Below are 24014 nucleotides of genomic sequence, written 5' to 3' on the forward strand. Positions count from 1 at the left end.
ATGGGTGGACAACTCTTGTCCAATACTTCTTAAGCAAATTGCAGCAGACTTGGTCTCTAAGTCCAAAGTCCTCATCTGATAGATCTTGATCTTATTTCTTAGTTAAGTTAGATCCATCATTGAGTGTGAGTGAAGCCATCATTGGACCCTCATTTGATAGATCTTGAGCCCAACCCTATATCCACCCTACATATAGAGTGGTGGCTTCTCTCTTGATGTAATTGAACCACTGTATCCAGTCAAGAACAATCAACATTGGAGAGGGCACAGCACTCTACAATGGTGGAAGACCCCTCTACTTAATATTATTGAGGAGGTTTTTATTTGGGTATCTTCTACATAGTCACATACATCTTATATAAATGACTAGTCTGGTTTAGGTTAGCACTGTTGAAAAATGTGTCTCAAAAAGCCAATCGTCAAGCTGTTGACGGTTGAGCAACTAAGTATTGTAATTGATTTGTTAATAAATAAAATATATTTGGTATTTTCATCATAAGCTTTCATCTTCTAATGAACTCCGTTGTTATGATGAAGTCCTTAGGATTATTTAGGTTCGATAAAGAGAGAATTTATCGATTAGTCCTTAAAATTGTTCACGATCAAATGATAGGTTGTTAATAAGGACGACAGCTTCTATCGAGCATAGGTCGCTGTAGGCCATATGGGTTGGTTGTCCTCTTAACCAAGGAGTGTGGAGATACTGGTATGGCATACAGGTGAGATGTAAGGGTACATCATCATGGAACGTGACCAACTCCAGAGCATTCTGCTGTCGAGAATGTCTCTGATGGGATATAGGTATAAGTGTCCCTTAGACTTGAGATCACCTCAGTGACTTGCAAGCAACTCACTGTGCTTTGGTACTGGATTAACTGAATTTCTAATTCAGGGACGGAAGACTTCTGGGCACAGTCAAGTACTTGCGAAGTCAGAGTGTGATCGAGATGGGATTGACCACTCCAAGAGTTGGAGAAGAATGAGTCGCTGTATTTCAATTTAGCAAAACCTTGGCCAGGGTAATCCATCAGATGGATTTGATATTTTGAAATACAATGTGGACAACCTGATCAGAGTTGACAGTTGAGCTCTGGGGTGTCCTATGATCATTTTGGTCAAGGGGATGAATTATATGAAAACTATATCCGCATGGGTTCTAAGGATGTTGTTCTACACATTCGACCTATCCGATCGTCGGGTACCATTGCTAGATGGTCACTTCGATTGGTATAAGAATTTATTCCTATACTACCGGCTTAGGTTCGGACCTATGAGGTCACATACATTAGAGTTCATGATCCGATCAGATGGTTGATCAACGATTAAGAATCGTTCTAGGGTTAAATGATCAATACGATTGACATTTAACCCAGTGCAAGTGTTGCAGGAGGATCGATTAGCAATTCGATTGCTAATTGGCTTAATTTGATTAAGCCAATGGGCTGAGATTAAGTCTAATTAAATATGATTTAATTAAATTTATTTTGGGCTTGATTGGATCAAGTCCAATTGGTTTATTGGATAAGCCAAGTGCAAGGAAAAACTAGTCCTAGTTCAACTAGGACTTGGGTCAATCTAATTTCTAATTTGATTAGAAAATTAAATCAGATTTAAATCTAATTTAATCTGATTAAATTAGGTTCTTAATTAGGTTAAGACATATTTTAATTGGGTTGATCTAATTTTGATTTGATTTGGTTTGGGAAACCAAATTAAAACAAGTTATGAGACAGAATCCTAGTAGGACTAGGATTCCACCTTGCGCCACATAAACCTTCTCCACGCCCTCTCTCTTATTCAACGCCAATCTCCACTTATTTTGTGTGACAAAAACCCTCTCCCAGATCTCTCCCACGTTCACAAAAGGTCTCCTCTCTTCTTTCTTACATGGAAGGTGGTTTGGATCAAATCTAAAAGGAATAAGTTTGGATTTCGAATTCTATGAGATAGAGTTTTAGAAATCCAAAACTCTTTCAATTTTGCACCGAATTTATCCAAATTTTTTTTGAAATTTTCATGGATTTTAGGGTATACATTATGCACTCTTTTCTTATAATCCATGCACGAAAATATGGAGGAGGTGCTCAAGAGTTGGGCGTCCCTTAACTTGCCATGTTTGGATAAGCCTTGACTAGGTGTTTGACCTAGACAAAGACTCTATCATATCTCTCTATATAAGATGAGTTTCTTTGTAAAATTTTAGAAGGAGATAGATATTTGAGAGACCTTTCTTCCATACAAAAATAAGAGAGAAATACCTTTGGGTCATGGAGATATAAAAGACGCAAGTTTGGGTGTCTAGAGAGAAAAACGTGAAGAAGAAGAGGGTCTTCTTCTAGGGTTTTTATTTTCATATCTTTCCTCCTTCCATCTTGAGTTTCCTGAGAGCGTCTCAGATCTGAAACTTCTCCTTCTACTTTTCATCTTTGGAAGAGTCCAAATCAAGAAGAAGGAGGCACCTGATCAACCATCAAAGAAGGATCAGCGCAGTACTAGCATACTGTGCTGATTTTCTGAAGCAGGACTTCTGATCGAGATTCGTTGGCTCGTGTGGACGACTCCTAGAGGCCGGATGCGTGTGCGGCTTGCAACATCATCCTTAAGCCCGGATCAGTGAGGTTAGAGCATCTAACTTGCAAGGTAATAAATCTGATCTATTGTTTAATACATACATTAGATGTGGTATAAAAACATGTTGATATGATCAACATGTAGTTCATGCTATATTTATATATTTTAATTTCTGATTTAATTTCATATAATAATCATGTAATAGGATCTTAGATCTAGGGATTTTCTGATCTTAGAAAATAAATTTTAATTTATTTTAGTCTTCCACTGTATGATCTTGAAAAAGTTTCAAGATCTAACCCTCTTTTTCAAGATCTAACCCTGAAACCCTAGATCTGGTTCCTTCAAGCACATCTCATATTTGACAAACTTGAATTAGGTCAGTGTATCTTACGTCTGATTAATCTAGTTTAGATCAACACATCTCATGTCTGAACCATTTAAGTCGGTATGGGTGAACTCGAATGATCAAGCAATCTTATTCAAGACTTGATCGACCAAGTTGGCCAAATAAGTGAGATCGATGGGACAGTCTACCGATGCTTGCCTTAGACACCAACGAATTGGCCAAGCATGCTCCCAATTAAAAACCACCAGTCAAAATGCCAAACTTATCTTAGAGACCAACTGATCAATTAGAATCAAACAGGTCAGCCTAGCTACTCAGACTTGAGCACTGAGCTAAATTCGATCTTAAGTCAATCAATTCACGTCAACATGCAACTAAGTTTGATCTTGAACCCTTTTGACCTAAACTTGATCAACTATTGATCAAATTTGATCAGCTGCTCAAATTAACAAGGGTTCTAATTGCGGGGAAAATTAGTACAGGGGTAAAATGGTAATTTTAAATTTTTTTCAAAATTATGATTTTACAGTGGAAAAATATTAATTAATCTAATTAATTAACATAAATTTATCCTACATTAGGATCTAAATATGATATATAGCATGCATTCATTTAAATTTAAAATTCAAATTCGAACAGTAAATACTTTATTGTAATATGTTCAGAACACAATACCTTTGTGCGGGTAGTAGATCGCCGTAATCTGATCACTGTTGGGAGAGTCTGATCATCGCGACACAGCCACATAGCATGTCTGGCCTCTGCGGATCATCCACATGAAGTTTTCGATCTGATCGACTCCTCACGAGTGCTAGCTCGTTGTAGAGCCCTTTTGACAGTCGATGCTGATCGAAGTCCTTCGATTGATGTCTGTCGATTCTTCGGATGCTCCGGATCATCAACAGACGTACTTGAGAGGATGTTGAAGATCTTCCTAAAATTTGTGGGCTCACGACACTCGTAGCTCACCTTCTCACTTCCCGAACCCCAGGTTAAAACTCTAGGGAACTCACCAGAAACCTTGCACCCACTTTTCTTTCTTTTCTTTCTTTTTCTCTTGGAAGGATATGGACTTTCTTCTCATGCACAAAACTTACTCACGCCCTAGAATTTTTCTCCAAATATCTTCATCTTACATGCCCCACTCTTCTCCTCCTTTTATAACAACGTCAAACGTCTTATCCAAAAAAAAGGATAAAGATGAGTAATTACACATTTGAATTCAAATCAAATTTTGAATTCAAATGGACACCAACTCATCCCTCATCCACTAAAGGCGTGAGGCATGGCTTAAATTATGCATGGAGAGATTTCATGAGAAATATTTTTCTCATGTAATAAATGGGGCGTAAAAAAAAGGGATAAGGCGCAAAGATTGATTGCCCATTCAAATTCAAATTTTATTTTGAATTTGAATGGCCAACCAATCATCCTTATCCATTCATTTGACACATTAAAGTGGGATGTGGAGAGGGCTTGGCGTGAGAAAAAAATTCATGAGAAGTTCCTTCTCATGAATTCAAATGGTGCAATGGAAGTGAGGTGGCGCATGGAGATTGGGTCAAGGTGGTTTCATTATTTAAACCAACCTAATTGAACCAAATAAGTTAGGTCCAATTAAACTAATTTAAACCCAACTTAATTAGGCTTAATTAGTCTCAATAAAATTTTAATCAAATCAGAAATTGATTAAGCCCAACCCCTGATCAAATCAGGGACCAAACCATCTCGATGATTACGTCAACTCTTAACCTAATCGAGTCAAACCCAACTGAATCCAATTCAATTGGACTTGATCCAAAAATAATTACTCAATCAAATTGAGTTAATTAGTGATCAAATCACTAATTAAATCTCTCATAAATACTGAGTCCAAATCCGATGGGCAATCGGACATCAGAATTCATCGATATGTAACCTTGATCGAAAAGTCCCAACTAGTGGGACTCTTGACCCCGGTACCCATAATGTGTGAAACTCATGATCAGAGAATTCTGATTCTCGATCACTGAGTCCCAAACATGTAGGATTCTACACCAGCCATCAGATCAGATAGGAACCTCTAATGTGTGTGACCCCGTAGGTTCGAACCTAAGCCGGTAGCACAGGAACCAATTCCTGTACTAATCGAAGTGACCATCTAGCAATGGTACCTGACATCCGGATAGGCCGAAGAGTCGCAATCGCAATACTCAGAACCTACATAAATATGGTTACTGTATAATTCATCCTTTTGACCCCTGTATTTAGGATGACTCAGGGTTAAACTATCAACCCTGATCAGATCATCCGAATCGTGCTCAACTCAAACAGTCCTGTGACCCCTCACAAGGACTATCCTGGCCAAGGTTTTGCTAAATTGAAATACGACTGTACACAGCTCCTAAACCAGAGTGGTCAATCCCATCTTGACACACGCACCGACAAGTCAAGTACTTGACTACACCCAGCAGCCTTCCATCACTGAATTAAAAATTCAAGTAGTCTAGTGCCTAAGTGCAGTGAGTTGCTTGCAAGTCACCGTGGCGGTCTCAGGTCGGAGGGATATTTATATCCATATTCCATCGGAGCAAATCTTGACAGTAGAAATAGCTCCAGAGTCGGTTACGTTCATTGCAGATATACCCTTACATCTCATCTGTATGCCATACCAGTGTCTCCACACTCATTGGTTAAGAGGACAACCAACCTATATGGCACACAACGACCTATGATTGATAAACGTTATCATCCTTGGTAACAATGTATCATTTGGTCGTGAACAGATTTAAGGACTAAACGACAAATCCTCCTTTGTCGAGTATAAATAGTCCTAAGTACTTCACCACAACATAGGAGTTCATTAGAAGATGAAACATTTTGTGATGAAAAATATCAAAAAATTTTTATTAATTCATAATTCATGTATAAATATAAAAAAGAGCACAACCATCAACAGACTGATGATTAACTTTGGGACACTATTTCCAACAATCTCCCACTTGGCCTAAAGCCAATCGGTGCAGTATCTAATACCCATGTTCGACTTGTAGTCATCAAACTCCTTCACCGTAATGGCTTTAGTGAATGGGTCGGCCAGGTTCTCCTTTCTATCGATCTTCTGATGATCGACGTCACCTCGATCCATAATTTCTCAGATAAGATGGTAGCGGCGTAGAATATGCTTCGTTCGCTAGTGTGCCTTTAGTTCTTTCACCTGAGCAATGGCTCCAGAGCTGTCACAGTAGAGCAGAACTGGACCAACAAGGGAGGGTGCTACTCCGAGCTCGGTGATGAATTTTCTCAGCCACACCACTTCTTTGGCAGTATCTGATGCAGCGACATACTCCGCCTCACAAACTGAATCAGCCACTATATGCTGCTTGAAACTTTTTCAGCAGATAGCCCCACCATTAAGGGTAAAAATAAATTCCGACACACTTTTGCTGTCATCGTGATCAAACTAGAAACTAGAGTCGGTAAATCCTATAAGTCTCAAGTTCGATTCACCATAAATAAGCCACTGATCCTTAGTATTTCTTAAATACTTCAGGATGGTTTTAACAACCTTCCAGTGATTCTCCCTTGGATCAGATTGGTATCTACTCACTACCCCTAGTGAGTATGCCACATCTGGTCGTGTACATGTCATGGCGTACATGATAGATCCCACTGCCGAAGTATATGGAATCCTACCCATACGCTCTCTCTCTTGAGGTGTTGTCAGACAATCTCTCTTCGAGAGAAAAATTCCATGGCCTATCAAAAGATAGCCTTTCTTGGAATTCTCCATGCTGAACCTCTTCAGCATAGTATCAATGTACGTGGACTGAGATAAACCAAGCAACCTTTTAGATCTATCCCTATAGATTCTCATCCTTAGGATGTAGGAAGCTTCTCCCAGATCCTTCATGGAGAACTGTGACGACAGCCAAATCTTTATTCCCTGTAATGCAGGGACATCATTCCCGATTAGAAGAATGTCATCCACATACAATACAAAAAATACTACTACTGGACCATTAGCCCACTTATAAATGCAGGGCTCTTCTCCGTTCTTAATGAAGCCATATGTCTTGATCATCTTATCAAAACGTATGTTCCAACTCCGTGATGCCTGCTTAAGTCCATAAATGGACCCCTGTAGCCTGCACACCTTAGACTCATCTATAGATGTGAATCCTTTAGGTTGTATCATATACACCTCTTCATTTAGCTCTCCATTTAGGAAAGCTATCTTCACATCCATCTGTCAGATTTCATAGTCCAGATGGGCAGCTATCGCAAGCATAATCCAAATAGATTTGAGCATTGCCACAAGAGAAAATATCTTGTCATAGTCTATACCATAATGTTGATGATATCCCTTGGCAACCAGACGGGCTTTATAGGTTTTCACCTTTCCGTCTGTGCCTCTCTTCCTCTTGAAGACCCATTTACACCCTATGAGTTTTACTCCTTCGGATGGGTCAACCAATGTCCACACATCGTTGACCTTCATGGACTCCATTTCGAATTTCATAGTCTCTAGTCATTTCTCAAAGTCGGGTCTCTGCATTGCATCCATGTAGGTGATCGGATCCTCATCATTTTCATCAAGTTCGATAGGATCGTCATCCCGGACCAAGAAACCATAGTATCAGTCTGGTTGACGTGGTACTCTACCAGATCACCTTAAGGGTGCTCGATCAATGGGCTCTGGATCTGATCTAATCAAATCCGGTTCAGGTTCAGCAACTTGCGTCGAATTTTCCACCTGCCGAACTTCATCAAATTCGATCTTAGAGGCAACAGTCCCTTCACCAAGGAACTCCTTTTCCAAAAAGATTGCCTTAAGGCTGACAAACACTTTTTGCTCATCAGCTAGGTAGAAGTAATACCCTTTGGTCTCTTTTGGGTACCCTATAAAATTATACTTGTCAGACCTAGGTCCTAGCTTGTCCATAATTAAACGTTTAACATAAGCCGGATACCCCCAAATCCTAAGCTGCGAAAGTACTGACTTACGTTCTATCCATATCTCAGACCAGCAAACCCCATCATGGATCGAACCATGTCCAACAAGGTCTGATTCCTCCTTTCAGATACACCATTATGTTGTGGTATTCCAGGAGGAGTCCACTGAGAGAGAATCCCATTCTCCCCAAGATATGTTAGAAAATCATTGGAAAGATATTCACCTCCTCGATCAGATCGAAGAGTTTTAATACACTTCCCAGTTTGTCTTTCTACCTCATTTCGAAATAGTTTGAACATTTCAAATGACTCCGATTTATGCTTCATTAAATAGACATACCCATACCTCGATAGGTCGTCTGTGAAGGTTATGAAGTAGAAATATCCACCTCTTGCACTTGAGCTCATGGATCCACATACATCAGAATGTACCAGACCTAAGAGTTCACTGGCTCACTCATCTTTTTCAGTAAAAGGTGATTTGATCATTTTACCAAGAAAACAGGACTCACAAGTTGGAAGTGATTCACAATCACCTACTTCAAGAATTCCTTCTTGAGCCAATCTGTTTATCTTGTTCTTATTGATATGACCTAACCTATAGTGTCAAAGGTAGACTTCTGACACATTATCTGTTCTAGGGCATTTACCGGAGGTTTGAACCACATTAACAGGTTGTGATAGAAAGTAAATTCTATTATTTAGTTGTCCAACAAACATTGTAACACCATGCAAAATGATATTGCAAACATTTTTTTTTATCAAAAATTGATAACTATTCATGGCCAAAAGGCCTATAAAAATAATATTTAATAAAAAACTTGGACAATAGTGACATTCACTCAGAATTACGTTTTGAGAATTGATTACAAGGTTCATTGTTCCTAATGCTAGAACTGGAACTTTGCTTTCATCTCCAACGTTCAGGAATCTCTCGCCTTCATCAAATCTCCTACTGACTTGCAGACCCTGCATCGAATTACAAATATGATAAGGGCTTCCGGTATCCAATACCCAGACAGTAGTATCACAAATGAAAAAGTTGCAAGGTGTTATCATATAAGTACCTTGCTTCTTCTTCGGCCTGTTCTGATCCAGGGAGGCAATGTATAGAGGACAGTTCCTCTTCCAGTGCCCCTGCTTCTTGCAAAAGAAGCACTCTACCTGGCTCTGGTCGGGCTTGCGCTTCTTGGTCTGACCCTGTGCAGACATCCCAGCATGCGGCTGCACCTTCTTATTCTTTGTTTTCTTGTTCTTCTTCCCTTTCTTAAAGGGTCGACGACCAGAAGAAGACCCTCCCACAACATTTACCGACTCTTTAGGGAGCTGGTGGTCCTTCTAAAAGTTCTACAGCAACCCCAACAAGCCGTGGTAGTTCATTGCAGGCTTTGTCATTTGAAAATGAGTAAGAAAGGAGAGGAAGGACTTGGGCAATGAATTAAGGATCGCATCCTTACCGAGCTGCTCATGCAGGAGAAAGCCCAGTTTACTTAGGCGCTCAATCATTTCGATCATGTACAGTACATGATCAGTGACTGAGGCTCCATCCCTCATCCGAGCATTGAAAATGGCACAACTAGTTTTGTGCCTTTCAACGTCGTCAGGTGTGCCAAAGGAGTCATTCAACATTTGAAGCATCTCCTGTGGCTGGGCGTTCTCGAACCTATGGCTGAACTCATCATTCATTGCCGCCAGCATAATGCACTGAATGGTGGTGCGATCGTTGAGCCACTTCTGATAAGTGTCTCGGACCATCCCTCTAATGTTCGGGGCTAGCTCCTCAGGTGCCGGATCCGTTACTACATAAAGGATCCGCTAATGCTCAACGATGATTTTTAATTTTCGATACCAACTATCGAAATTAGGTCCCATGAGCTTGTCATTATCTTATAATGATCGGAGCGACAGGGTAGTGGCCATGGCTGCATAAAGGAAAATCAGACCTCTATTAGTACATAAATTATAAATACTAAAGACTTGAACTTTAGTCTAAAGTTTCTCCCAGTATTTTTAAGAACTGGTAGCCTCAACCTCCAATTCGAGGAATTACTTTAATTCCTTAATGGGTACTAGAATCCACACAGACTACACACGAGCCCAACTTTGGTTCGTCAACCCATATGCATCTATGGGTAGGTTCATAACCAGTTGTTTCACTAAACAACTTCTAGTAATTGATTTTGCCCCAGAACCTAATCAGTAGGCTTTGGCCTCCACTGAAAAGATCTGGTTAGGTCCAACCATTAACATGATTTGATTTGGTGAATCGGACCAATAAATGATCAGGCCCGACTTTGGCCGGCCAACCTGACCACCATCAGAAAGACTCAAACCAAATTATCATATTATGAATGATAATTCCATTAGTCAATAAGCACCAGACCTTTGGGCCTCTAATGATTATTAAACTAATGGACTCATTATCACTCACTTAATGGGAGGCTATGACTTAGTTATCAATATAACTTAATCATTTTTAAGGATCTAATAATTTTTGAGGATTTTGTTAAAGGATAGATAAGAAGAAAATATCCAACCAATTTCAATCCTCCCACTGACTTTACCAAGTCAGATTAAAAAAGGATTTAATTAAAGCTGGCATTAGGAGCACCTAAATCGATCAAACTGATTTACCTAATGACATGGGTGAGCCCTAATCACCAAGTGATCTAATCAAAATCTAATTCATCAGGTTGGCCAGGTAAGTGAGATCAGTGGTGGGGATAAGCCATTAACTCGTCGGAGATCGAATCACTGCGAGTAGCTCCCACTTAAAAACCACTGGTCAAACTGCCAAACTTACCTTAGACACCAACCGGTTCATTAGTTTTAATTTGATCAACTTAGTAAATAGGGTTCCACCGCGTAGCCATGAATTAAGTCCATCTTGGTCCAGTTAAAGACATGGACCCATTCAACTACAACTATTGAAGTTGAGTCTAGAGTATCCTTGACCTAATCTAATTCAACTTTTGATTAGATTTGATCAATTACTCTAATTTAGTCCATTTCTTTAAGCTAACCTTAGGTCTAACCCAATTATGGACCTAATCCATCTAACCCATTGACCCACAAGTTTATGCAATTGTTTTAGGTCTTAATTCACAATTCTAGACCTACGAGACAACACTTAATTCTTTTAATTAAGTATTTAGGCTGATGGGTCAGGGTTTGGCATTTCAAAAATAATTTCAAATTTGAAAGGTTTTATTTTCTGTTCACCAAATATGTTGACTCATTTCACAAATAGATCAGCACATTTCATAAATAGCAATCCTATTGCTAATTACATAACAGAAAATAACTCAATCAAAATAAATCATGAATATTCCTTTAGATCTAATCTAACACATTCATGATAAATTTCTCAATTGAACCTTTACAATTAATTTCTTTCACTGCTTCATCTGCATGGGATATAATTGCAGCTGTAGGAACCAGATCTAGGGTTTCAGGGTTAGATCTTGAAACTTTTTCAAGATCATACAGCGGAAGACTAAAATAAATCAAAATTTATTTTCTAAGATCAGAAAATTCCTAGATCTAAGATCCTATTACATGATTATTACATAGCATTAAATCAAAAATTAAAATATATATAAATATAGTATGAACTACATGTTGATCATATCAACATGTTTCTATACTAGCTACATCTAATGTATGTATTAAATAATAGATCAGATCTATTACCTTGCAAGTTAGATGCTCTAACCTCACTGATCCGGGCTTAAGGATGATGTTGCAAGCCGTACATGCGTCCGGCCTCTAGGAGTCGTCCACACGAGCCCACGAATCTCGATCAGAAGTCCTGCTTCAGGAAATCAGCACAGTATGCTAGTACTGCGCTGATCCTTCTTTGATGGTTGATCAGGTGCCTCCTTCTTCTTGATTTGGACTCTTCCAAAGATGCAAAGTATAAGGAGGAGTTTCAGATCTGAGACGCTCTCAGGAAACTCAAGATGGAAGGAGGAAAGATATGAAAATAAAAACCCTAGAAGAAGACCCTCTTCTTCTTCACATTTTTCTCTCTAGACACCCAAACTTGCGTCTTTTATATCTCCACGACCCAAAGGTATTTCTCTTTGATTTTTGGATGGCAGAAAGGTCTCTCAAATATCTATCTCTCCTTAAAATTTCATGAAGAAACTCATCTTATATAGAGAGATATGATAGAGTCCTTGTCTAGGTCAAACACCTAGTCAAGGCTTATCCAAACATGGCAAGTTAAGGGACGCCCAACTCTTGAGCACCTCCTCCATATTTTCGTGCATGGATCACCAGAAAAGGATGTACAATGTAAACCCTAAAAGTCACAAAAATTCCAAAAAAAATTTGGATAAATTCGGTGCAAAATTGAAAGAGTTTTGGATTTCTAAAACTCTATCTCATAGAATTCGAAATCCAAACTTATTCCTTTTAGATTTGATCCAAATCACCTTCCATGTAAGAAAGAAGAGAGGAGACCTTTTGTGAACGTGGGAGAGATCTGGGAGAGGGCTTTTGTCGCACAAAATAAGTGGAGATTGGCGTTGAATAAGAGAGAGGGCGTGGAGAAGGTTTATGTGGCGCAAGGTGGAATCCTAGTCCTACTAGGATTCTGTCTCATAACTTGTTTTAATTTGGTTTCCCAAACCAAATCAAATCAAAATTAGATCAACCCAATTAAAATAGGTCCTAACCCAATTAAGAACCTAATTTAATCAGATTTAAATTAGATTTAAATCTGATTTAATTTTCTAATCAAATTAGAAATTAGATTGACCCAAGTCCTAGTTGAACTAGGACTAGTCTTTCCTTGCACTTGGCTTATCCAATAAACCAATTGGACTTGATCCAATCAAGCCCAAACCAAATCTAATTAAATCATATTTAATTAGACTTAATCTCAGCCCATTGGCTTAATCAAATTAAGCCAATTAGCAATCAAATTGCTAATCGATCCTCCTGCAACACTTGCACTGGGTTAAATGTCAATCGTATTGATTATTTAACCCTATAATGATTCTTAATCGTTGATCAACCATCCGATCGGATCATGAACTCTAATGTGTGTGACCTCATAGGTCCGAACCTAAGCCGGTAGCATAGAAATAAATTCCTATACCAATCGAAGTGACCATCTAGCAATGGTACCCGACGTCCGGATAGGTCGAATGTGTAGAACAACATCCTTAGAACCCATGTGGATATAGTTTTCATATAATTCATCCCCTTGACCAAAATGATCATAGGACACCCCAGAGCTCAACTGTCAACTCTGATCAGGTTGTCCACATTGTATTTCAAAATATCAAATCCATCTGATGGATTACCCTGGCCAAGGTTTTGCTAAATTGAAATACAGCGACTCATTCTTCTCCAACTCTTGGAGTGGTCAATCCCATCTCGATCACACTCTGACTTCGCAAGTACTTGACTGTGCCCAGAAGCCTTCCATCCCTGAATTAGAAATTCAGTTAGTCCAGTACCAAAGCACAGTGAGTTGCTTGCAAGTCACTGAGGTGATCTCAAGTCTAAGGGACACTTATACCTATATCCCATCAGAGACATTCTCGACAGCAGAATGCTCTGGAATTGGTCACGTTCAATGACGATGTACCCTTACATCTCACCTGTATGCCATACCAGTGTCTCCACACTCCTTGATTAAGAGGACAACCAATCCATATGGCCTACAGCGACCTATGCTCGATAGAAGCTGTCGTCCTTATTAACAGCCTATCATTTGATCGTGAACAGTTTTAAGGACTAATCGATAAATCCTCTCTTTATCGAACTTAAATAGTCCTAAGGACTTCATCATAACAACGGAGTTCATTAGAAGATGAAAGCTTATGATGAAAATGCCAAATATATTTTATTTATTAACAAATCAATTACAATACTTGGTTGCTCAACCGTCAACAGCTTGACGATTGGCTTTTTGGGACACATTTCCCAACAACTCCCACTTGTCCTAAAGCCACTCGGCACAGTATCTAATACCCATCTTCGACTTGTGGTTGTCGAACTCCTTTATTGCCAGGGCTCTAGTGAAGGGGTCGGCTAGGTTCTCCTTTCAGTCGATCTTCTGAAGGTCGACGTCACCTCGATCCACGATCTCTCGGACCAGGTGGAAGCGGTGCAAGATGTGCTTCATCCGCTGATGTGCTTTGGGTTCCTTCACCTGAGCTATGGTACCAGTGCTGTCGCAGTAGAGCAGGACTGGACCATCGAAGGAGGATGCTACTCCAAGCTCATTGATGAATTTCCTCAGCCACATAGCTTCCTTCGCGGCATCCGATGCTGCGATGTACTCCGCTTCACAAACAGAGTCCGCCACAGTATGCTGCTTGGAACTCTTCCAGCAGATGGCTCCACCATTCAGAGTAAAGATATAACCCGACACACTCCTGCTATCATCATGGTCAGATTGAAAGCTGGAGTCTGTGAACCCCACAAATTTCAGATCTGACTCGCCATAAACCAACCATTGGTCCTTAGTATTTCTCAAATACTTAAGGATGGCTTTAACAACTTTTCAGTGGTTTTCTCCAGGATCAGATTGGTATCTACTCACTACTCCTAGTGAGTATGCCACATCTGGTCTTGTACATGTCATGGCGTACATGATAGATCCCACGGCTGAAGCATATGGGACTCTACTCATACGCTCTCTCTCTTCAGGAGTTGTCGGACAATCCTTCTTAGAGAGAGAAATTCCTTGGCCTATCGGTAGATAGCCCTTCTTGGAATTCTCCATGCTGAACCTCTTCAGCACAGTATCTATGTACATGGACTGGGATAACCCAAGCATCCTTTTAGATCTATCCCTATAGATCTTCATCCCTAGGATGTAGGATGCTTCACCCAAGTCCTTCATGGAGAACTGTGATGACAACCAAACTTTTATTCCCTATAGTGCGGGGATGTCATTCCCGATTAAGAGAATGTCATCCACGTACAAGACAAGGAATACCACAACTGGACCATTTGCCCATTTATAGATGCAGGGCTCTTCTCCATTCTTAATGAAGCCATACGTTTTGATCACCTTATCAAAATGCATGTTCCAACTCCGAGAAGCTTGCTTCAATCCATAAATGGATCTCTGAAGCTTGCACACCTTGGACTCATCTGTGGATGTAAACCCTTCAGGTTGTATCATATACACCTCTTCAGTCAGCTCTCCATTCAGAAAAGCTGTCTTTACATCCATCTGCCAGATCTCATAATCCAGATGGGCAGCTATTGCAAGCATTATCCGAATAGATTTGAGCATTGCCACAGGGGAAAACATCTCATCATAGTCAATACCATAACGTTGACGATACTCCTTGGCAACCAGACGGGCTTTATAGGTCTCCACCTTTTCGTCTGCGCCCCTCTTCCTTTTGAAGACCCATTTACACCCAATGGGTTTAACCCCTTCAGGTGGGTCAACCAATGTCCATACATCGTTGACCTTCATGGACTCCATTTCGGATTTCATGGCTTCAAGCCATTTCTCGGAATCAGGTCTCTGCATAGCATCCATATAGGTGATCGGATCCTCATTATTCTCATCAAGTTCGATGGGATCACCATCCCGGACCAAGAAACCGTAGTATCTGTCCGGCTGACGCGGTACTCTACCGGATCGCCTTAATGGTGCAGGTATATTGGGCTCCGGATCTGATCTAATCATATCCGACTCAGGTTCAGCTATTGGTGTCGGTCCTTCTACCTGTTGAACTTCATCAAGTTCAACCTTAGAGGCAACGGTTCCTTCACCAAGGAACTCCTTTTCTAAAAAGATTGCCTTAAGGCTGACGAACACCTTTTGTTCATCAGCATGGTAGAAAAAATATCTTTTTGTCTCTTTGGGGTACCCTATGAATGAGCATTTGTCAGACCTAGGTCCAAGTTTGTCTGTGACTAATCGTTTGACATAGGCCGGGCACCCCCAGACCCTAAGGTGTGAAAGTGCTGGCTTACGTCCCGTCCATATCTCATATGGAGTCTTAATTACAGACTTACTTGGAACCCTATTTAATAGATAACAGGCCGATTCGAGTGCATATCCCCAGAAGGATATCGACAAGCTAGCAAAACCCATCATGGATCGGACCATGTCTAACAGAGTCCGATTCCTCCTTTCAGACACACCATTATGCTGTGGTGTTCCTGGAGGAGTCCATTGAGAGAGAATCCCATTCTCTCCTAGATATGTGAGAAACTCACTAGAAAGGTATTCTCCTCCTCGATCAGATCGAAGAGTTTTAATACTCTTCCCAGTTTATTTTTCTACTTCACTTCAGAATCGTTTGAACATTTCAAATGAATCCGACTTATGTTTCATCAGATAGACATATCCATATCAGGATAGGTCATCCGTGAAAGTTATGAAGTAGAAATATCCACCTCTAGCACTGGTGCTCATGGGCCCACATACATCAGTATGTACTAGGCTCAAGAGCTCAGTAGCTCTCTCACCTTTTTCAGTAAAAGTGACTTGGTCATTTTACCAAGAAAACAGGACTCACAGATTGGAAGTGATTCACAATCACTGACTTCGAGGATTCCCTCTTGAGTCTACCTGTTTATTCTGTTCTTGTTTATATGACCTAGCCTACAGTGCCATAAGTAGATATCTGACACACTATCTAATCTAGGGTGCTTGCCAGTAGAATAGACTCTTATCAGGCTTGATCTTTTTGGTCTGGCTCTGCACTGATGTCCCAGCTTGAACTTGCATCTTCTTCACTTTCTTCTTCTTATTCTTCTTCCTTTTCTTAAAAGGTCAAGAACCAGAAGACGAACCTCCCACTGAGTTCACCGACTCCTTGAGGAGTTGGTGATCCTTCTCAAAGTTCTGAAGCAACCCCAGTAACCCGTGGTAGTTCTCTTCAGGCTTTGTCATTCTATAATGAGTGAGGAATGGGAGATAAGACTTGGGCAACGAGTTCAGTATTGCATCTTTCCCAAGCTGCTCATGCAAGGGAAAGCCGAGCTTGCTCAATCGTTCCATCAGCTCGATCATGTACAATACATGATCAGTGACAGAGACTCCATCTCATATTTTGGCGTTGAAGATGGCACAACTAGTCTTGTGCCTCTCCACGTCATCGGATGTGCCAAAGGTATCCTTCAACACTTGAAGCATGTCCTTTGGCTGAGCCGTCTCGAATCTGCGACTGAACTCGTCGCTCATGATAGCAGCTAGCATGATACAGCACATCGTGGTCCGATCACTGAGCCACTTCTGGTAAGTGTCTCTGACTGTTCCACATGCATTGACAGCTGCCTCCTCAGGTGCAGGATCTAATATCACATATAGGATCCGTTCATGCTCCAGGACTATCTTCAACTTTCGATACCAGCTATCGAAGTTGGATCCCACCAACTTATCATTGTCCAACAATGATCGGAGTGATAGAGAAGTGGCCATATTTGCACAAAGGAGAACCATAACCTAATTAGTAATTGATTCATTAAACCTAAAGATTTGGACTTTAATCAAAAGGTTTCTCCCACTATTTTATTCGAATTGGTAGCCTCTACCTTCAATTCGAGAAATTACCCTAATTCCTTAGCGGGTACTAGAATCCACTTAGACTGCACACAAGCCCAACTTTGGTTGGCCAACCCATGTACATCTAAGGGTAGGTTCATAACCAATTATTTCTCTAAACAATTTCTAGTAATTTTAATTTTGCCCCAGAAACTTAATCAGTAGGCTTTGGCCTCCACTGTAAGGATCCGGTTAGGTCCAACCATTAACATGATCATACTTGGTGTATCTAACCAACGAATGATTAAGCCCAACTTTGGTTGGCTCACCTAACCACCATTAGAGAGATACTTCCAAGTCGTCATATGATGAGTGATAATTCCATTAGTCAACAAGCACCAGGCCTTTGGGTCTGCAATGATTATTGGGTTCATGGACTCATTATCAAACACCTTAATGGGAGGCTATGACTCAGTTATCTCCATAACTTTATCATTTTAAGGACCTAATAATTTTAGAGGATTTAAATAATATAGAGGATGAGGTCAGATGAACCAGCTTATCATGATCCTCCCACTGGCTTCACCAAGTCAGCTTAAGGGAGACCAGGGCTGGTCTAGGAGCACCTAAATCAGTCACACTGATTTACCTAGCTGACATGGGTCAGCTCGAATAGTCAAGTGATCCGATCAAAACATAATTTCACCAAGAGGCCAGGTAAGTTCGATCAGTGGGAGGGTCTGCCAAAACTTGCCTTAGACACCATCATGAATGGCCAGGTAAGCGGGCTCCCAATTAAAAACCACCGGTCTGGTTTACCTTAGACACCAACTGGTTTAATTAGTTTCGATTAGATCAACCTAACAGTTCGTGCTAGACCGCTTAGCCAAGAATCAAGTCCATTTGGTTCTCGTTAAAGATATGGACTTGACCAACTACAACTATTGTAATTGATCTAGAGAATCCTTGACCTAATCTAAGACAACAATTGATTAGATTTAGTCAATTCTCTAATTAAGTCCATCTTTAATCTAACCATAGGTCTAACCCAATTAATGGACCTAATTACCACTAACCCATTAACCCAATGTGTTATGATTTGTGTCTTAGGTTCTTCAATTCACAATCCTAGAACCTAATCAAACAACTTCTTAATTCTTAATTAAGTTTTGGGCTGAGGGTTGGGTTCGGCTTTTCAAAAAATCATTTTCATATTTGTAAAACAATTTTACAATATGATTCTACCAATCATATTGCATGTTTGATTCATAATCAAGATGCAAGTGAAATAAACATGAAACTACTTTAGATCTAATCTAAACAGGTTCATGTAATTGAAACAATTTCAACTTTAAATAATTTTTTTGCATAAAAATTATAAACAAAGAGATTTTATTTTAGATTTAAACATCTTTTAAATCTAATAAATCATAAATTTAATCTAGATCATATCTAACAAATTTATGATTAAAGATAGATCTACACAAACTAGGACAACCTTTGCACTGTAAGGGGTAAACCTTACAGCAGGACAACCTTGCAGTTTGTGATTGACCTAAAATTTTAATTTCAGATTTAATAATCAGATTATAAATTAGATCTAATCTAAAAAATAATCTAAGCATGTATAAATAATCATGTAATAAAGAACCTAGGCTCTGATACCAATTGTAGGAACCAGATCTAGGGTTTCAGGGTTAGATCTTGAAACTTTTTCAAGATCATACAGCGGAAGACTAAAATAAATCAAAATTTATTTTCTAAGATCAGAAAATCTCTAGATCTAAGATCCTATTACATGATTATTACAGAGCATTAAATCAAAAATTAAAATATATATAAATATAGTATGAACTACATGTTGATCATATCAACATGTTTCTATACTAGCTACATCTAATGTATGTATTAAATAATAGATCAGATCTATTACCTTGCAAGTTAGATGCTCTAACCTCGCTGATCGGGGCTTAAGGATGATGTTGCAAGCCGCACACACATTCGGCCTCTAGGAGTCATCCACACGAGCCCACGAATCTCGATCAGAAGTCCTGCTTCAGGAAATCAGCACAGTATGCTAGTACTGCGCTGATCCTTCTTTGATGGTTGATCAGGTGCCTCCTTCTTCTTGATTTGGACTCTTCTAAAGATGCAAAGTATAAGGAGGAGTTTTAGATCTGAGACGCTCTCAGAAAACTCAAGATGGAAGGAGGAAAGATATGAAAATAAAAACCCTAGAAGAAGACCCTCTTCTTCTTCACGTTTTTCTCTCTAGACACCCAAATTTGCATCTTTTATATCTCCACGACCCAAAGGTATTTCTCTCTGATTTTTGGATGGAAGAAAGGTCTCTCAAATATCTATCTCTCCTTAAAATTTAATAAAGAAACTCATCTTATATAGAGAGATATGATAGAGTCCTTGTCTAGGTCAAACACCTAGTCAAGGCTTATCCAAACATGGCAAGTTAAGGGATGCCCAACTCTTGAGCACCTCCTCCATATTTTCATGCATGGATTACCAAAAAAGGGTGTAAAATGTAAACCCTAAAAGCCACGAAAATTCCAAAAAAAATTTGGATAAATTCGGTGCAAAATTGAAAGAGTTTTGGATTTCTAAAACTCTATCTCATAGAATTCGAAATCCAAACTTATTCCTTTTAGATTTGATCCAAATCACCTTCCATGTAAGAAAGAAGAGAGGAGACCTTTTGTGAACGTGGGGGAGATCTGGGAGAGGGCTTTTGTCACACAAAATAAGTGGAGATTGGCGTTGAATAAGAGAGAGGGTGTGGAGAAGGTTTATGTGGCGCAAGGTGGAATCCTAGTCCTACTAGGATTCTGTCTCATAACTTGTTTTAATTTGGTTTCCCAAACCAAATCAAATCAAAATTAGATCAACCCAATTAAAATAGGTCTTAACCTAATTAAGAACCTAATTTAATCAGATTTAAATTAGATTTAAATCTGATTTAATTTTCTAATCAAATTAGAAATTAGATTGACCCAAGTCCTAGTTGAACTAGGACTAGTCTTTCCTTGCACTTGGCTTATCCAATAAACCAATTGGACTTGATCCAATCAAGCCCAAACCAAATCTAATTAAATCATATTTAATTAGACTTAATCTCAGCCCATTGGCTTAATCAAATTAAGCCAATTAGCAATCAAATTGCTAATCGATCCTCCTGCAACACTTGCACTGGGTTAAATGTCAATCGTATTGATTATTTAACCCTATAATGATTCTTAATCGTTGATCAACCATCCGATCGGATCATGAACTCTAATGTGTGTGACCTCATAGGTCCGAACCTAAGCCGGTAGCATAGAAATAAATTCCTATACCAATCGAAGTGACCATCTAGCAATGGTACCCGACGTCCGGATAGGTCGAATGTGTAGAACAACATCCTTAGAACCCATACGGATATAGTTTTCATATAATTCATCCCCTTGACCAAAATGATCATAGGACACCCCAGAGCTCAACTGTCAACTCTGATCAGGTTGTCCACATTGTATTTCAAAATATCAAATCCATCTGATGGATTACCCTGGCCAAGGTTTTGCTAAATTAAAATACAGCGACTCATTCTTCTCCAACTCTTGGAGTGGAGACATTCTCGACAGCAGAATGCTCTGGAGTTGGTCACGTTCCATGATGATGTACCCTTACATCTCACCTGTATGCCATACCAGTGTCTCCACACTCCTTGGTTAAGAGGACAACCAACCCATATGGCCTACAGCGACCTATGCTCGATAGAAGCTGTCGTCCTTATTAACAGCCTATCATTTGATCGTGAACAGTTTTAAGGACTAATCGATAAATCCTCTCTTTATCGAACTTAAATAGTCCTAAGGACTTCATCATAACAACGGAGTTCATTAGAAGATGAAAGCTTATGATGAAAATACCAAATATATTTTATTTATTAACAAATCAATTACAATACTTGGTTGCTCAACCGTCAACAGCTTGACGATTGGCTTTTTGGGACACATTTTCCAACAGCAGCGGCACCCCTACTGCCATAGGAGACCCCATCGAATGGGAGAAGAGGGCCTTTAAACCCTACTTTTCTCCTATGACCGGACGGCCATGGCAACCAACCCAATTCGATTACTTGCTACTTGGATCAAGTATATCTAAATATATCAATTTCAAACTTTAAATTTTAAATTTCAAATTTTAAATTTTAAATTTCAAACAAATCTCAAATTTTAAATTTTAAATTTTTTGAATTTCAAATTTTGAATTTTAAATTTTGAATTTCAAATTTGAAATTTTAACCAAATTTCAATTTTCAAATTTCAAATTTTGAATTTCAAATTTTTTGAATTTTGAATTTCAAATTTCAAATTTCAAATTTCAAATTTTGAATTTCAAATTTTTGAATTTTGAATTTTGAATTTTGAACAACTTTCAAAATTCAAATTTCAAATTTTGAATTTCAAATTTTAAATTTAAACTTTTAGATTACAACTTAATCTACGCATGCAAATATATATATCATATCTAAGAACCTACTCTGATACCATTTATGGTGAAAATCAGTACAGGGGTAAAGTGGTAATTTTAAAATATTTTCAAAATTATGATTTTACAGCGAAAAAATATTAATTAATCTAATTAATTAACATGAATTTATCCTACACTAGGATCTAAATATGATATATAGCATGCATTCATTTAAATTTAAAATTTAAATTCGAACAGTAAATACTTTACTGTAATGTGTTCAGAACACAATACCTTTGTGCGGGTAGTAGATCGCCGCAATCTGATCACTGTTGGGAGAGTCCGATCGTCGTGACACAGCCACACAGCATGTCTGGCCTCTGCGGATCATCCACATGAAGTTTTCGATCTGATCGACTCCTCACGAGTGCTAGCTCGTTGTAGAGTCCTTTTGACGGTCGATGCTGATCGAAGTCCTTCGATCGATGTCTGTCGATTCTTCGGATGCTCCGGATCATCAACAGACGTACTTGAGAGGATGTTGAAGATCTCCCTAAAATTTATGGGCTCACGATACTCGTAGCTCATCTTCTCACTTCCCGAACCCCAGGCTAAAACTCTAGGGAACTCATCAGAAACCTTGCACCCACTTTTCTTTCTTTTCTTTCATTTTCTCTTGGAAGGATATGGACTTCCTTCTCACGCACAAGACTTCCTTACGCTCCAGAATTTTTCTCCAAAAATCTTCATCTTACACACCCCACTCTTCTCCTCCTTTTATAATAACATCAAACGTCTTATCCAAAAGAAAAGATAAAGATGAGTAATTACACATTTGAATTCAAATCAAATTTTGAATTCAAATGTAATGGAAAAATCAGTGCAGGGGTAAAATGGTATTTTTAAAAATTTTTCAAAATTATGATTTTATAATGGAAAATTATTAATTAATCTAATTAATTAACATGAATTTATCCTACATTAAGATCTAAATATGATATATAGCATGTATTCATTTAAATTTGAAATTCAAATTCGAACAGTAAATACTTTACTGTAATGTGTTCAGAACACAATACCTTTGTGCAGGTAGTAGATCGCCGTAATTTGATCACTGTTAAGAGAGTCTGATTGCCGCGACGCAGCTACACAGCATGTCTGACCTCTGCGGATCATCCACATGAAGCTCCCAGTCTGATCGACTCCTCACGAGTGCTAGCTCATTGTAGAGCCCTTTTGACGGTCGATGCTGATCGAACTCCTTCGATCGATGTCTGTCGATTCTTCGGATGCTCCAGATCATCAACAGATGTGCTTGAGAGGATGTTGAAGATCTCTCTGAGATTTTGTGGGCTCACGACACTCGTGCTTGAGAGGATGTTGAAGATCTCCCTGAGATTTTATGAGATTTTGTGGGCTCACTTTTCGAACCCCAGGCTAAAACTCTAGGGAACTCATCGGAAACCTTGCACCCACTTTTTTTTCTTTTCTTTCTTTTTCTCTTGGAAGGATATGGACTTCCTTCTCACACACAAGACTTCCTCACACCCTAAATTTTTTTTCCAAAAATCTTCTTCCTACATGCCCCACTCTTCTCCTCCTTTTATATCAATGTCAAACGTCTTATCCAAAAGAAAGGATAAAGATGAGTAATTACACATTTGAATTCAAATCAAATTTTGAATTCAAATGGACACCAACTCATCCCTTATCCACTAAAGACGTGAGGCATGGCTTAAATTATGCATGGAGTGATTTCATGAGAAATATTTTTCTCATGTAATAAATGGGGCGTTAAAAAAGGGATAAGGTGCAAAGATTGATTGCCCATTCAAATTTAAACTTTATTTTGAATTTGAATGGCCAACCACTCATCCTTATCCATTCATTTGGCACATTAAAGTGGGGCGTGGAGAGGGCTTGGCGTGAGGAAAAAATTCATGAGAAGTTCCTTCTCATGAATTCAAATGGGTGCAATGGAAGTGAGGTGGCACATGGAGATTGGGTCAAGGTGGTTTCAATATTTAAACCAACCTAATTGAACCAAATAAGTTAGGTCCAATTAGACTAATTTAAATCCAACTAAATTAGGCTTAATTAGGTTCAATAAAATCTTAATCAAATCAAGAATTGATTAAGCCCAACCCCTAATCAAATCAGGGACTAAACCATCTCGACGATTAGGTCAACTCTTAACCTAATCGGGTCAAACCCAACTGA

Source organism: Elaeis guineensis, chromosome 5 (genome assembly GCF_000442705.2).
Source record: "Elaeis guineensis isolate ETL-2024a chromosome 5, EG11, whole genome shotgun sequence".
In the NCBI taxonomy this organism is placed as follows: Eukaryota; Viridiplantae; Streptophyta; class Magnoliopsida; order Arecales; family Arecaceae; genus Elaeis; species Elaeis guineensis.